Raw genomic sequence first — 16,796 nt, 5'->3', positions numbered from 1 at the left:
TGTCCCACAAATTAGCTAGGAGCATTTGAGTCGTCATAACCAATACCCAAACCACATTTCCACCATAGGTGTTGGACAAATGGGTACTTCAATAATACCATGAAGTGGCTTGCATCAATTTACTTTAGGCTTAAAATTTGGTATAAGCCTTCCACATGTGCATTCACTCACACGTGAATACTTTTAAACAGTCTGGTATATTTTCAAGTTTTCACCTTCAACATCTATAATCATATGGAGGAAAACCAGATTCCACAATGTTTCTCCCTATAAAAATACTGAGGTAGTAAAAAAACTTTAAAAACTCAAAACTATTATATTTAAAAATAATTATTATATTTACAAAATTATAATGCACAGGCAAATTGTAGGTTTAGGAATGTACAATGTCCGAGGAACGTAACTTTCATACCTATCGGTATTTTAAGGAAAAGGACAGCACGGAAAATCTTGAAATTAAAATAAAAAATAGCCTACATTTATCTTGTCGAGATCTTGAATCCCAAGAAATATCAGCCTAACACTGAAAGGTTCGCAAATCCGCCCCGAGAATACACATTTTCTTGAATTCTGGTTCCTCCAGCAAGACCGTGATCTGTACCAGAAAAAAAAAAAAAAAAGGGCAGCAGAGAAGGTTCCAAGTCTCCCTTAAACCATTACATGGTCGCGGCAACACCACACACATCGAAGGCGATCTCCATTAATGCCGCAATTATCGATACTTCAATGGAAGGCCGAAACAAGAGCCGGCGAAGCTCTCTTGACGAGTCAGTAACTGCCCACTGGTGCTAACCACTTCGCTCGCACCGCACCTGCGACAAGACAACCGGAAAGATAGGAAACACGTTGAAAGCTTAACAAGCAAGTCCCCGTGATGAAAAATAACTTGTTATACTCAAACTTCATAAAACTAATTCCATCTACTAACAGAAGAAATGCAAACATTACTCTTGACAACCTCTGTCTGGGGAAAACTTTAGCACGGTTTTGAGGACTTTCAAGAAATTAGCTATCGGGTAGGCAAGCCTCATCACAAATGACCGGTACCTTTGGGAGATCCCTGTAATCCCCAAAACCAATACCTCTGGGAGATCCCTGTAATCCCCAAAACCAATACCTCTGGGAGATCCCTGTAATCCCCAAAACCAATACCTCTGGGAGATCCCTGTAATCCCCAAAACCAATACCTCTGGGAGATCCCTGTAATCCCCCAAAACCAACACCCCAGAGATCCCTGTAATCCCCAAAACCAATACCTCTGGGAGATCCCTGTAATCCCCCAAAACCAATAGCTCTGGGAGATCCCTGTAATCCCCCAAAACCAATAGCTCTGGGAGATCCCTGTAATCCCCCAAACCAATACCTCTGGGAGATCCCTGTAATCCCCAAAACCAATGTCTCTGGGAGATCCCTGTAATCCCCAAAACCAATGTCTCTGGGAGATCCCTGTAATCCCCAAAACCAATACCTCTGGGAGATCCCTGTAATCCCCCAAAACCAATAGCTCTGGGAGATCCCTGTAATCCCACAAAACCAATACCTCTGGGAGATCCCTGTAATCTCCCAAAACCAATACCTCTGGGAGATCCCTGTAATCCCCCAAAACCAATACCTCTGGGAGATCCCTGTAATCCCCAAAACCAATACCTCTGGGAGATCCCTGTAATCCCCCCCCAAAACCAATACCTCTGGGAGATCCCTGTAATCCCCCAAAACCAATACCTCTGGGAGATCCCTGTAATCTCCCAAAACCAATACCTCTGGGAGATCCCTGTAATCTCCCAAAACCAATACCTCTCGGAGATCCCTGTAATCTCCCAAAACCAATACCTCTGGGAGATCCCTGTAATCTCCCAAAACCAATACCTCTGGGAGATCCCTGTAATCTCCCAAAACCAATACCTTTGGGAGATCCCTGTAATCTCCCAAAACCAATACCTTTGGGAGATCCCTGTAATCTCCCAAAACCAATACCTTTGGGAGATCCCTGTAATCTCCCAAAACCAATACCTTTGGGAGATCCCTGTAATCCCCAAAACCAATACCTTTGGGAGATCCCTGTAATCCCCAAAACCAATACCTTTGGGAGATCCCTGTAATCCCCAAAACCAATACCTTTGGGAGATCCCTGTAATCCCCAAAACCAATACCTCTGGGAGATCCCTGTAATCCCCAAAACCAATACCTCTGGGAGATCCCTGTAATCCCCAAAACCAATACCTCTGGGAGAACCCTGTAATCCCCAAAACCAATGCTTTGGGAGCTTCCTGTAATCCCCAAAACAAATGCCTTTGGGAGCCTCCTGTAATCCCTAAAACTAATACCTTTGGGAGCTTCCTGTTATCCCTAAAACCAAAAATTTTCGGTAGCCAGAGGGTTTGAATTCTCTGAACATTCTATTAATTCTAATGCTAACTTTAAGCTTAATCTAAATTCGGGCAAAACCTATGAATATTGGCCAAAACTTTTTGACGACCTAACCACAAACTTAATTCCAGGAAACTAAATTTCCAAAGTAAAACATACTGAGACGCCAGACCTATACGTAAATGTTTTAATCCTGAATAATGTCATTTGGTGGCATAAACATTCTTAATTTACTCAAACCCTTAGGGAGCTTCTGCATAATTTTGCGAGTGGGTGGTAGCTAAGCACATTTAAACACCTAATACCTGTCTGAACTTAGAAGAAAACTAGGTGATAGACAAGTCTATATTAACCAGCTGAAAGAAAAATTTTGATTAGTTAAAACAAAACCACCCAAGAAACTACATAGTAGGTCTTCCGACCTACTATGCAGAACATGGGGGCTCCCCCACCCCTCCAGAGGCACCACCCCTTGAGGGGAGGGGGATAAGTTAAGAACAGTATTCACATTTTAAAAACAGTGAATTTAAATTACTATTTTAATACTAAACTTAACAGGAAAAATACCTTGTGAAGTTATTCAAGAACATTAAACAAATTAAAGTAAATTACAAAAATTAAAATTTGACAAGTTTCTGGTAAAAATTAAAGTAAATTTATGACAAATTAAAAACAGATTTATGACAAAAAAAGAAACTAAACTTAGCGCAAAACAATATCTACACACCTGTTGCTAAAGACAGCAGATTTACCGTACTTGAAAGCTTTACTGCGAGAACAGGACCTCGAAAGTCAAACTCATGCCAAACACCACCTGGAATAGACCAAGCTTTAGAGCAGTGCGTAACTTAAAATCCTGTAAACTGTAGACATGTACATAAATCAGATTATGGGTAAAGACCCACAAAATGGTTTTAATGCCTGTCAAAGATTTGTACGAGACTAAACATGCAGCAAAATTCGAAAACCGCAGAACAAATACACAGTGTTAGCAATGATACCCTTAAGTCCGTTACCTTGCAGAAGACCGGGGTTGAATAACCAACGAAGTGACAAAACTCATGGAAATCTCAAGCCCCAGCAATAGTCTAGTCGCGTGATAAACGGGTTTTTTCGTAAACGACTTAACAACAGGATCAATTACGTTACGGTAAATTAAGAATTGAATACCCCGCTCTTGACGAGTAAATAAAAAAAATATCACTTAGCAACTCCCGTTGAACGTCTACCGGCCCGAACGACGTCACAGCTGAAAGTGAAAAGGTTCAAACTTCAAACGTCCGAACTCGAACGATGCTGTCTTTTGCCAAGGACTCTAAAGGCTTAGTAGCGTCTTGCTTCTTGGAACATGACCGAATGCGATCCATGGACATCCTAGAAATCGAAATTTATTTTAAGGCTCTTGAAATAATTTGTCATAAGCATGTCGCATATTTCTTTTCATGACTTTTGTGAAATAATTTTTAATTCGCTTGGATATTTTGTTATTACGATTTATAATGAAATATTCTATATATACGTACAGTATAGACCGTATAATATCCAGGCTGCTATTTGTGGCTGCTTTGTTATCTAAGACTTGGGGTTAAGTGCCTTTATGAGTAAGCATTGAAAATCCCCATTTTGGGCATTTGTGTAAATAATTATTTCTATTGATTTTTTCATTTTCCTTTTGTTCACGTATAGGCGTTCAATTCTGCGGAAGCTTGGTCTTTTTAGCCTGTTCAGAAGGAATTCTTGCTCTCTCTCTCTCTTTCTCTCTTGCTGGCACGCACTCATCTCTTTCTTTTTATCCTTGTGCAGACACAGGCCTTAACCTTTTAATTAAAATTATCCCTCGCATCGGGATCGAACGCAGAACTTTGAAGAAAGGCAAAGGCTCTACAAACTAACTCTCACAAAAGTCATAAACGAAGTTGGAGGCCAAGAACTTGATAGTACCTAGGGATCTACCTTGCAGGCTGCACACCTTCCATACTAGAGAGGTTTGACGAAATTCCCAACGGAACAGCGGCGCAGTTGATAGTAATTATTTTTTTATGACCTGCGAGACTTGTTGACACCCTCTTGTTTTAGTGTTTTATATATATATATATATATATATATATATATATATATATATATATACTATATATATATATATATATATATATACGTATATATATATATATATATATATATATATATATATATATATATATATATATATATATACAATATATATATATATATAGAAGTATGTGTATATATGTGTATATATATATACACACACACATATATATATGTATGTATTAAATTTATATATAGATATGTATATATAGATTGCATTTATATACACACACACATATATATATATATATATATATATATATATATATATATATATATATATATATATGTGTGTGTGTGTGTGTGTGTGTGTGTGTGTGTGTGTGTGTGTATCGACGTTATTGGGGTAATGATTAGTTATCATTGTATGTAAATGACATAATTGATCAAGTAATTACTTATTTATGACTTTCAATTGATTAAGTAATTACTTATTAATGGCAGGAACGTCGGGCAATGGGACGTAATTTTCATGAATCATCAAAGCCTAGAGAAAATAAATTTAGAAAATAAATTGTCTTTCTTATTTAACGGCGTTATTTTCATTATTATACGTCAATAATAATGTAAATAATTATTATTAGCTATAAGTAATCATCATTAGTTGATTTATAATGTCAGGAAATGCTGCAAAGGGGATATAAGGATTCGGGTTTGCTACATAAAGCATTAAGTATTGCCAGTTTAGCGCTTTTCGCGCTAGATATGGCGCGCTTTCAATTATTTCGGCGCCCAAAAACTTTCGTTTGGTGCTGGCGCCCTTTAGCGCTTTTTAAGAAAGAGGATTTCTACATTAAATAGTATTCTTGCCATTAAATATGGATTGAAGAGGCTCGGGCAATGTTGCTATCAATGTGAGCTTCCAAGTGATGTTGTCAAGAAAATTGGAAGTCTCGAAGCTTAAGAAAATGAAGATGCAGATGAGCACTTTATTGGAATGTTAGAAGACTTCTAAATTTAGCAGAACAACGTATATAGTCTTTATTGATGAACAGTACACGTAAGTACAGCATAAGCTTTATTAATTACTGTTTATTTTTTATTTGCTGCTTTTTTTAGTGCATTAATTAGAAAGTCTAGCTCCTTTTTGGTGCCTTTGCGATCCACTTTTAGCGCTTTACGGTCATATCGAGTTGGCAACACTGAAAGCATTACTCGAACACCTCCAACCTATGCAAGTCATGACACATCTACCCACCTCCCGCAAACCCTATGGTCAGGTTGCTGCCTCCACGGAGATAAAAGGGTGAATGTCCAGAAGAACTCCGCATGCATAAAGTACCAAAACTAAGAGTAAAATGTAATATTTTTCATATTTGAAGCGTTTTAGACCACTTCTTATGATGGGAAACACCCACAATTTTGCCATATTAGCTATGGAGGGGGTTGGGGGGCAGGTATTGTCTAACCTTATAAGTCAAAAATCGAAAATCAATCGATGGGGAACTAGTTTTTCTGAGAAACATTACAGTAAAAAAACTCATTTTCGAACTAACTCCAGTAAGATCAAGTACACGAAGTGCTACTGGATGTAAACAAACGACTTAGGAAATTTTCGAGGATGCAGATTAGATAATCATTAATATCTCGGATATGGTGAATCTCCTCAAAAAGTGTTCAGAGACAGTTTTATTATTTTATATTGTGAAAATTATAGTGTGACCTATTTTCTTATATCTCACCAAGGAGTTGTTCTGGACATTGACCGATAAAGGTAAGATACGGGTCTCTACTTGAAGTCGTCAAATCTTAGATAAAGTTAAATGTGAAGTAATTTTATATAAGCCCTGTTGGCCCTTGTGTTTAGGTTTAGGGGTGACTCGAGACCGCCTTATATCACTAGATTTCGGTCATTGATATTTGCAATTAACGTTTTTTTTTATTTTACAGTTTAACCTCCTAAAACAGTGTTGAAGATTTAGGGTCATTGGACCCTAGGATGTGAACCTAAGCTAGTGTCAGGTAGGAAGGCGGTATTCAATTGCATGTAACATTTGTATTTGAAGGCGTCAAATCTTAAAGTGAAATGTGAAGGCATTTAATTATTTTCATGATTAGGCCAGCAACTGGTATCTAGGCCGGCTGTCCGCGGTGAGGTAGCCTATGGCAGTTAACGTTTTTCTATAGAACTTTACCTGCTGAACAAGAATTTCAAGTAAAATTTTGTTTGTCGACTGTAACAAAAGCGTAATATTGACCCTTGAAGACTGCATGCCGGTACTGTGGGTCCCTGCACCGGCGCATACAGCTCAAGGGTAAATTACAGTTTAGCTGCAGCCAACAGGCAAAATGTTACCCTAAACTCATGTAAAGCGAGCAAAACAACACTGAAAAACGTGAACTGCTACAGGCTACCTCAACTGCACAGTAACTGCTGCTTACGGTGAATGTCCAGAAGAACTCCGCATGCATAAAGTACCAAAATTAACAGTAAAATGCAATATTTTTCATATTTAAAGCGTTTTAGACCACTTCTTATGATGAGGAAACACCCACAATTTTGCCATATTAGCTATGGAGGGGGTTGGGGGACAGGTATTGTCTAACCTTATAAGTCAAAAATCGAAAATCATTCCATGGGGAACTAGTTTTTCTGAGAAACATTACACTCTTTCTGAGAAACATTACAGTAAAAAACCTCATTTTCGAACTAACTCCAGTAAGATTTCGAGGATGCCGATTAGATAATCATTAATATCTCGGATATGGTGAATCTCCTCAAAAAGTGTTCAGAGACAAAGTTTTATTATTTTATATTGTGAAAATTATAGTGTGTGGAGTTGTTCTGGACATTGACCCTGCTTACAAAAGGTATGAGTTGGTAAAGTGACGTAGGACTGTTATGTAGAAACATGGCAGGGTAAAACTTTACTTTAGTTGCGCAGCCTGATTCCCACCAGTTGCAGAGCCAGGGCAGGTTACTGCTTTTTTGGGGGGTCTAGGGCACGTAGCCCTAAGATAGGTTAGGTAGGTAAGGTCTGGTTAGGTCAGGACCTGACATTATAGGAAAGGTTGTCTATTTATGTATGAGGAACCTGTCCTGGTCAATGACTGGTGGGAATCAGGCTGCGCAACTAAAGTAAAGTTTTACCCATGGGGGTAAATAACAGTTACACAAAAAATAATAACACTCCTACATGAAAAGCACTAAAACCTGATAACACCAAAACACAGGTGACCTAACTAACTAATAATAAAGAAGGATAGGTTAGGAACCTTACCTTAAAGGGGTGGAGGGTACAATTCAGCCGCCGCCTTTACGAACGCGGGGAGCCTCGTCTTCTGGTCATCAAAGTGTATTTTAAAATAGGCTACTGCCAAGTACCCGACGAAGTTGTACCTCCTACGGCCGTACCTAGGCATCGTCTCACGAAGTTCCCTCCACCTCCTCTCAATAGTATTTGTATAAGCACCGGTTACTGGGTCCACAAAGTTCATGGATTGATTGGCGGTTAAGTGCATGTAGCCTTCGTCCTTCAGGCAGTCATAAGCTCTCCAGCAATCAGATACAATAGTTGTCCCCGGCACAACGTAGTCCTTGATGATGGCAAGCAAAGTCACGCTACTTCTGCTGTCAACTGGCACCACGAAAAACTGTCTGGTCTGCCTGCAGACACCGCCAAAAACCCACTGGCCTTCAGTGACCCTGCCTACATTGTACTTCCGCTTGCCAAACTTTGCTTCGTCAATCTCAACAGTTGTACTGGGGCCACCTATTTGCTTCTTCTGCTGGATACACCAATGTACTATGACCTGAAACCAAAAATTTGGTTAGGGAAGTAAATAAAGGTCGATCACAAAACCATCCACAGAAAAAAATAAACCCCCAAAAATACTTACTTCCCTGGAGTAGCTGGACCAGTCATTAATAGCTACGTCACTTAAACCTAGTTCTGTCCTCACAACCCTGTAATTAAAGAAATCACTAACATAGATGTAAGTGAAGAAGAGGACAGTCTCAACATCCATGAGGGACCCAGAAAACCAGGTGCCCTTAAATAATGAGAGGTAGTAATTACACCTTCTCTTCTTTTGCTTCTGGTGTGGGGCATATGACCTGTTGCACCTGAAAGTAAGGGAAAAAAGCAAATTACTTGTTACAACCTTCAAAAAATTAAAATATAATGAACATACATAGCTAATGGTATAGCTGTTTAAGGAATATTTTAGCCTACTTTAGTTTTGAAAACTGCATTGCAGTTATGTGTAAAAATCAACAAGTAAGGTGTAACTAAGTAACCTGAATGCCTTCTTTTGCAGGTCAAGCCTACACTCCTTGCCACAGTGAGGGAAAAGGCCTGTTTCCTCTAAAGGCCGTGGTCTTGGGAGAATTGTATTAGGCACTCATAATGCCCTGAGTAATATGAATGGAAATCCTTATAACTAAGGTAGTAATTGACACATGTAAGTGGCAAATTGTCCTTGGTTACAGGCTCAGAGGAGCGTGAGGTTCCGGGGGTGACGTCCTCCATCATGCTGGGTTGATGAGTGAGTAAACTGTGCCGGTGAACTGCACCGGAACAGGGTAGGAAGGATGACAAGTTGTGGGGGGGTGCTAAAACTGTATTTCTGCTTTCAGTTTTGGGGTGGCGGAATGGCACTGCGTGCCTTATCTGCATTTTAAAATAATCTTGCAAGCTCGTATGCTCTGGCAAGAGGTAATGTTGCGCTGCATGCGTGCCAACCACAGGGCTTACAAAAAATGCAATAAAAAGGTTTCTGATAACGTCACTGAGAGAAAGTAGTAGCGAAACGTCCTGTAAGACCCTTCTCCTCCTACCCCATATACATGCCTCAGGTGTCTGCCGACAAATGTAATGTGATTTTGTAAGTTATTTATGGTAAAATCATGTTGCGAGGACGTCAATATATTTGTGAACGGAAAAGAACTGGAAGAAGGTTACAGGCACAAGCTATAACGAATAAGAAACGGTTATAAAACAGTTGAGCAAAAGGAATACATGTAACTGAATGCTTGTATCCCCCAAATTCTCCACCCAGGTGAAACGTAATGTTGGGGTAATGTTGCAATGTGATTGGTTGGGTACAGCCACCTGCCAAAAAACCCACCAACTACTCTCTCAGTTGGAGGCATTGGATGAACCGAAAGCTCCCCTGTAAGATCGTGCATGCGTGATATGGCCTGGAATCAGCGGTAGTAGTGGTACATGAAAATTGCCTTTGCAATGGCTCACGCTGTCCATTTATTCGCCCTATTTTTAACGCTTGTTTTTTTGTGTTCCAAATGACATATATAACTAGAAATACAACAATAAGTTGCCCAAACCTTTTCCCAAGTTATTTACCCCAACCAGAACCCCAGATTCCCAACGAGTCCCCCTCACCATTAGCTATTCTCAAGTGTTTTACCCCACCCAGGACCCAGATTCCCAACCAGTCCCCCTTACTGTTGGCTACAGTTCTAAGGTAATTTACAACTTAATTACAGCTGACCGACAAAATATTACTTTAAATTCTTGTTCAGCAAGTGAAGTTCTATAGAAAAATGTCAACTGCCATAGCCTAGCTCACCGCGGACAGCCGGCTTAGATCTACCCAGCACCCTAACTTAGGGGTAAGTTCAAATGCGGACATTTCCTTAGTCCATTTCCATATTTAATTGCATAGGATTGCATACAACATCCATTTATGCAATTTCAGTGGTTATTTTTATGGCTTTACACGAAATGGAAAAGAGTTTGGTTAAGAGCCTAGGATTGTAGGCCAACACCCTAGCTCCTGCGGCCATTTTCTTAGGCCATTTGCATATTTAATTGCATAGGATTGCATGCAACGTCTATTATGCAATTTCAGTAGTTATTTTCATGGTTTTACAGTGAATGGAAAAGAGTTTAGGTAGGCTGACATGAACCATATGCTACCACCCTAGGTTAGGCAAGCATGAAGTTGGTTATGTTATATGCAATTTTCATATTCAGTTATATAGAATTGCATGCAATATCTGTATTTGAAGTCACCAAATCTTAGGTAACAAGAAATATGAAGGCATTTAGTTATTTTCATTGTTTTGCACAAAACTGGAAGAGTTAGGTAAGAGTCTATAAGACCATAAGCCAACACCCTAACTTAGGGGTAAGTTCAAATGCAGCCTCTTTCTTATGTCAGTTGCATATTCAGTTGCAGAGTATTGTATGCAACATTTATACATGCCGATTTTGATAAGGATTTTACTTATTTTTACCTTCAAAACCAGTTTAGGTAGTGGCTAGGTGAGGCAAGATAGGGAGGAAATGTTAGGTTGGCAATTGTTGAAATACTAATCAGAAAAATCCTGCATTCGGCTCAGAAACTTTTGAATAACAAACAATTGTTGAGAGACTAATCAGAGAGAGAGAGAGAGAGAGAGAGAGAGAATGTAACCTTCTTTCAATCCGAAATCGATATTTAGATTACCGAATTTAATTGTTTGCGGTAGTAGAAGCTAAGATTTTGCAAGCTCTTACCACATTACCAAGAGCTTGATTGCAACTATCGACAGTCTGAGTATTTTGTTATTGAATGCATTCTCCTACACCATTGAAATGTAACATTTTGTTGTCGACTTTAACTAATGAATGAATGAATGTCGCAGAATGATGTAATAAAAAAATAACCACACTAAATGTTAAAAATAGACAGAAAATATCACCGTGAAGGATAATGCCATTAAAGTGTGGTCCATTAATTGTTCGTTTCTCTTTCATACCAAAGTTATAGGTTATATATATTATATCTGACTCTGATAACCTTTCTTCCCTCCAAAGACTGTTTATTACTTCCTTCGTGCTTAAGTGGAATTTTTTACCCTTTACATTTTGTCTTGTTGCTTTGCCTTAAAAGCCTATTCATTTGACCATTGGATTTTACATAATGCATACATACTTACACACATACACGTGTATATATATATATATATATATATATATATATATATATATATATATATATATATATATATATATATATATATATATATATATATATATATATACAATACTTCAATATAAATCGTTATCGACAAAGTTCCACAAGAATTAAAAGTGAATTCATAAGAGTGATGAAAAGAAATATGCTACTTGCTTATGCTACAAATGATTTCGTGACCCTTAAAAGAAATTTCTAGTTGCTTTCAGGAAAATCTATTCATCATGTGCTGTATTTTAAACTTCCTTGAAAGACATGTAAAAGAAGGGAGTAAGAAATAAACTTATTACTTGCAAAATTGTAGATTTCAAGACTATCCATGGATTACATTCGGTCTGGTCCCAAGAATCAAGACACTACTAAGACTTTAAGAGTCCTTGGCAAAAGATTTCTGATATGGACACCGTTTACGCTCTGCCATATGAACCATCGGACCTTCGGCTGTAACATCGTTTTGTGCGGTAGACTTTTGACTGGAGTTTTCTAAGTAATTCTTCTTTTTTTCTCAAGAGTGACGTATTCAATTCCTCCTCAATTTATCGTCGAGTAATTGGTCCTGTTTTATAGTGTTTATGACACAGCTGGTTATCACAGTCACTAGACGAGTAAACAACCCTGGTTGGCGCTCGGGATTCCCATCGATATTGTCACTTCGTTGGCTAAGTTATAAACCCTGGCTTCTGCGAGGTAACACGGGAACTTTGTTATTGCTAATATTGCATATTTGTTTTGAGGATTTTCAAAAGCGTTAGTGTAAAATTTTATAGACAGAGGCTTGTTGCTCTAATATTAATTTGATAACAAATCTTGCAGGATGTCTGGTCTCATACAAATCGTTGGCAGGCGTTATAACTTTATTTGTGGGCGTTTACCCATAATCTGACGCGAGTAAACCAAAATTTACTGGACTTGAAGTTAAGCACAGCTCTAAAGTTTTGTCTTTTGCAGGTGGTGTTTGGTTCGAGTTTGACTTTGAGGTCCAGTTCTCGCAGTAGAGCGTCAAACGTGGTAAAGCTGCTCTTAGCGACAGGTACGTAAGAGGTATTTTTTCCGCTAGGTTTACTTTTAAGTAATTGTTTTTAATTTTTTAATTTCTGTAAATTATTATTGAACAACTTTACCAGTTATTTTTTCTGCTAAGTTTACTTTTAAGTAATTATTTTGAATAAATTTACTTTTTTAATTGGTGTATGTTCTTGAATAACTTCACATTGTATTTTTTCAGCCAACTTTAGTTTTAAATAAGTTTTTTGTCATAAATTTACGTTTTTTACTTTGTGTATACTATTCTTGAACAGTTTCACCTTATCCTCCACTCCTTTAGGAGAGGCGCCACGAGAGGGGTGGGGGAGCCCCATGTTCTGCATAGTAGGTCGGAAGGCCTACTATGCAGGTTCTTGGGTGGTTTTGCGCTAACTAATCGAACTTTTCCTTTCATGTGGTTGTATGGACTTGTCTATTGCTTAGTTTCCTTGTAAGTTCAGATAGGTATCAGGTGTTTAATGTGCTTAGCTACCTCCCACTCACAAAAAGTATGTTTGCTCCCTAGGGTTTTGAGTAAATTAAGAATGTTTATGCCACTAAATGGGAATATTCAGTTTTAAAAGAAGTTAAATTTTGCACAAGTCAGGCGAGTCAGTATTTTTTAGTAGTTTGGGATTTTGGATTTCTGAAATGGATCAAATTTGTGATTAGGTTAAATACGTTCAGGCCAATATTTAGTTTTTGCCCGTATTCAAAAATCCTAAGTGCTAAGTTAGTGTGCGACTAAATAGAACTATCAGAGGATTCGAATTTGGTGTTTCCTTTCTCGCCACCGAAGATCTCCGGTTAAACGAAGCTCCTTAAATGTACGGGTTATTTGTGATTATCGGGCTAATATCTTGAAGGTCATCAAAACCATGCCAAAGTTTTCCCCAGACAGGGATTTGTGTCAAGAGTAATGTTTAGGTTTGTATTGTTAGCAGATGGAATTAAAGTTCTACGAATTTTGTCGATAGCTTGTTAGGAACTTCAGCTCTTTCTAGTAGACAGCACGAAAGCAATTTTTTGTTTAATTGAAACTGTTATTTTGAAGTCACGGATATTTTTTGCATAGAATAATTGGAATATCTGTTTACTCTTAGTGGATCGTAGTTACGCTTGCCACTCAAGTTGAACACAAGCAATGATTTTGTTATTCTATGAACACAGGCAGTGAGCTTTACTCTATGAACATAGGCAATGATTTTTACACTGTGGAGACAGGCAATGAGTTTCATGTTACTCTGTGATTGCAGGCAATGAGTTTGTTCCTCATGAACATAGGCAGTGAGTTTTATTCATGAACACAAGCAATGAATGGGGTTGTTACTCATGAACACAGGCAATGAATGGGGCTGTTACTCATGAACACAAGCAGTGGGGTTGTTAGTCATGAACGCAAGCATTGGGGTTGTTAGTCATGAACGCAAGCAGTGGGGTTGTTAGTCATGAACGCAAGCAGCGGGGTTGTTAGTCATGAACGCAAGCAGCCGGGTTGTTACTCATGAACGCAAGCAGCGGGGTTGTTACTCATGAACACAAGCAATGGGGTTGTTACTCATGAACACAAGCAATGGGGTTGTTACTCATGAACACAAGCAATGGGGTTGTTACTCATGAACACAAGCAATGGGGTTGTTACTCATGAACACATGCAATGGGGTTGTTACTCATGAACACAAGCAATGGGGTTGTTACTCATGAACACAAGCAATGGGGTTGTTACTCATGAACACAAGCAATGGGGTTGTTACCCATGAACACTGGCAATGGGTTTGTGATGTTACCCACGAATACTGCCAATGGATTTGTGACGCTATTCATGGACGTGGGCAATGAATTTATTTGCCATGAACAGGCGCAGAGTATTATCAGCACAATGATTATAATGCTATTCATGATCACAGGGCATTGCGACATTGATACTATCTTTAAATAAAGGTAGTGCTTTGTTGGGCTGGTCATTACATAACGCGGGAACTGTGATGTTTCTTTGAACAGTGTTTTGTGGAACTGTTCATAATCACAGGAAATATTTATCCATGAGCGGGCAGTCCGTTTAGGATGCTATCCATGATCAAGGTATGAGTTTGCAATGGTGTCCATCAAGCCATTAAGTTTGTGAAATACCCATTAACATAGATCATGAGTTAATTTAGTAAATGGGATGCTATCCATGGCTGTCAGATGTTTGATCGTATTTGCTATATAACGCCTGAAATGTTGGAGAGGTCAAAAGGCAATTCATGCATGTACCAATATGCATTTTCAAATACAGTACAGTATACCAAGGTGTATGAGCTTTTGAGTATCTTATATTGATTAGTGGCAGAACTGATCTATGAAGTTCATTTCCTCCCAAACAGGAATCCGCATTACACAACTCCTGTGATTTGTTCTAAAGTTCACTGGTTTCTTTGAACTTTCCCTGAATTCCTGAGAGACCTATGGTATCTTTTTAAGAATACGCCTTTGATCGTAGTATGTGGGTTATCTTAAAATGATTTCGGGGATTTTCAGAACAGCACATTTTCTCAGTTGATATGCAAACTTTGGGTAGTTTGTACGTATAAACAAAATGTTTAACTTTGTGACGTCAGAAGAAGGATTGTAAAGTATAAATGCTTGTTATACAGCTTGAATGCGTAATTATGGTCAAAATGTAATTAAGGTAACTACCTCAAGTGATTATAAGTATTTAGTGGGTAATAACTTTTTGGACACCGATTGAGGACAGGGACTCGTGGTTTTTAATAAGCTAATTATCGTTAAAATAAAAGATATCGTACGTATTCCAAGAATAAGAGTTTAACGTTCTCATTTCGGAGTTGCCGAGTAATAGTCGTAAGAACCTTAATCTGCTGCCATTGTTTCTCTGTTGCAGTTCACAACTTGCTGGAGGTTTGGGTCACAGTATTCTTGTATATGTATCTATAAATGTGTATGTGAGTGTGAGTGTGAGTGAGTGAGTTTGTGATTTCGATTCCCATTATTATTTCTATTCAAGAAAACTCATAAAATTATCGAATTTTATGACAAAATTTGTGAATCAAGAAAGATGGGTCATCATTTTCACTCTACAAAATCGTTTTCATAAGGTCTAATTATTCACGTTACACACACACACACACACACACACACACACACACACACACACACACACACACACACACACACACACACACGAATCTCTTCCCCAGACACCCATGACAAATGCATTGACTGGTAAATCGACCGGGCACAGCAGTACATCATGCCACCGCACGAAATATTAACGCCTAAATTATAGAATCCTATTCAGAACTAGTCTCTGTAGCAGAATATGAAGACACAAGGAACCAGAGATGGGGTCACAGGTTTTCTCGACCCTGGTGGGGATTGTGATCGCTCCTTTGAAGAATAGATGGCTGACACTCCGAACGAACCGAGTTGAGCAAAATTTGCAGAATTATGTTGGAGGAGATGACATCTCGCCAGATCTCATCTCCGTCTTTTTTGACGTCGCTACCTTCAGCACATGAGATATATGCTCTCTGCGATGAACTGCTTCATTCAGCAACAGCCATGAATTTTTCAGTCTTTGGAAAACGTCCTGGAATTCTTGAAGCAACGTTAGTCGACAGAAGTCTAAGAAAAACGACTGCTTCATCGAATAATTCGGAATTGTAGATTGGACGCGATCATTACCTTTTCCTAAAGGGCATTGATTCAATTATTCTGAGTGAAAGGACTCAAAATAAATAAATATTCAAAAGTTTGATATAAATTTGCTCATAAATTTATTTTTTTTAGTTTATCTCATTAATGTAGTGCTTTTGTTGTCAAAGGTGACGGCAAGCGAGGAAATGTTCAGTTGCAGGTCCTTTGAGGTAATTGTCATACACTAATGTAGTCTCTTGTTTCCAAGTGTCACAGTCCAGCCCGCAATGTAATGCCCAGATACGGGAGGTCAATTAATGTACGTCACGAGCCAGGGCAGACAACTGTGATAACAAACAGGACAGACAACTGTGATTACAAACCGTTATGAAAGTCTAAGTAAAAACGTGCCTCTGAAAATTAAAGTTTTTGTCAAAATAGAATTTGTTTGTTAAAAGGTACCTTGTATCTTTACAATACAGGCAGTAAATACTGTTGTGACCTCCCATGGTATTTCTTTCCAATCTTTGAGGTGTCTCTTGTTGCCCAGCAACTGATTTTTCTTCCCTACCTTGCAGTAACTTGCTTAATCCAATTGCCGTCTAGCATAAAATCTTTATTGACGGAATGTGGACTACTGGCTGTAGTATCGCTCTTTCCCTTCCTCCCCCTCCCCATTCTTTTAAAATCTTTTAAGTTATTCTCTTGCAGTGACAAAAGAAGCAAGATATCTT

The 16,796-nt window shown here is 38.5% G+C and overlaps 2 long non-coding RNA genes across 2 annotated transcripts; one reads left to right on the top strand and one right to left on the bottom strand.

The window, feature by feature from the left end:
* Positions 1 to 303: 303 nt before the first annotated feature.
* On the bottom strand, positions 304 to 3,604 carry LOC136843575 (uncharacterized). Its single transcript, XR_010854593.1, has 3 exons — positions 3,384 to 3,604; positions 3,095 to 3,181; positions 304 to 812 (listed from the first exon to the last, which is right to left on the bottom strand). It is a non-coding gene; the product is annotated as an uncharacterized lncRNA (long non-coding RNA).
* An 8,240-nt stretch (positions 3,605 to 11,844) lies between these two features.
* On the top strand, positions 11,845 to 16,568 carry LOC136843574 (uncharacterized). Its single transcript, XR_010854592.1, has 3 exons — positions 11,845 to 12,087; positions 12,349 to 12,430; positions 15,743 to 16,568. It is a non-coding gene; the product is annotated as an uncharacterized lncRNA (long non-coding RNA).
* Positions 16,569 to 16,796: the final 228 nt, after the last annotated feature.

Source organism: Macrobrachium rosenbergii, chromosome 11 (assembly GCF_040412425.1).
Source record: "Macrobrachium rosenbergii isolate ZJJX-2024 chromosome 11, ASM4041242v1, whole genome shotgun sequence".
Classification (NCBI taxonomy): Eukaryota; Metazoa; Arthropoda; class Malacostraca; order Decapoda; family Palaemonidae; genus Macrobrachium; species Macrobrachium rosenbergii.
Note: the sequence above shows the minus strand (reverse complement) of the source record. Positions and strands in the feature narration are given on the sequence as shown.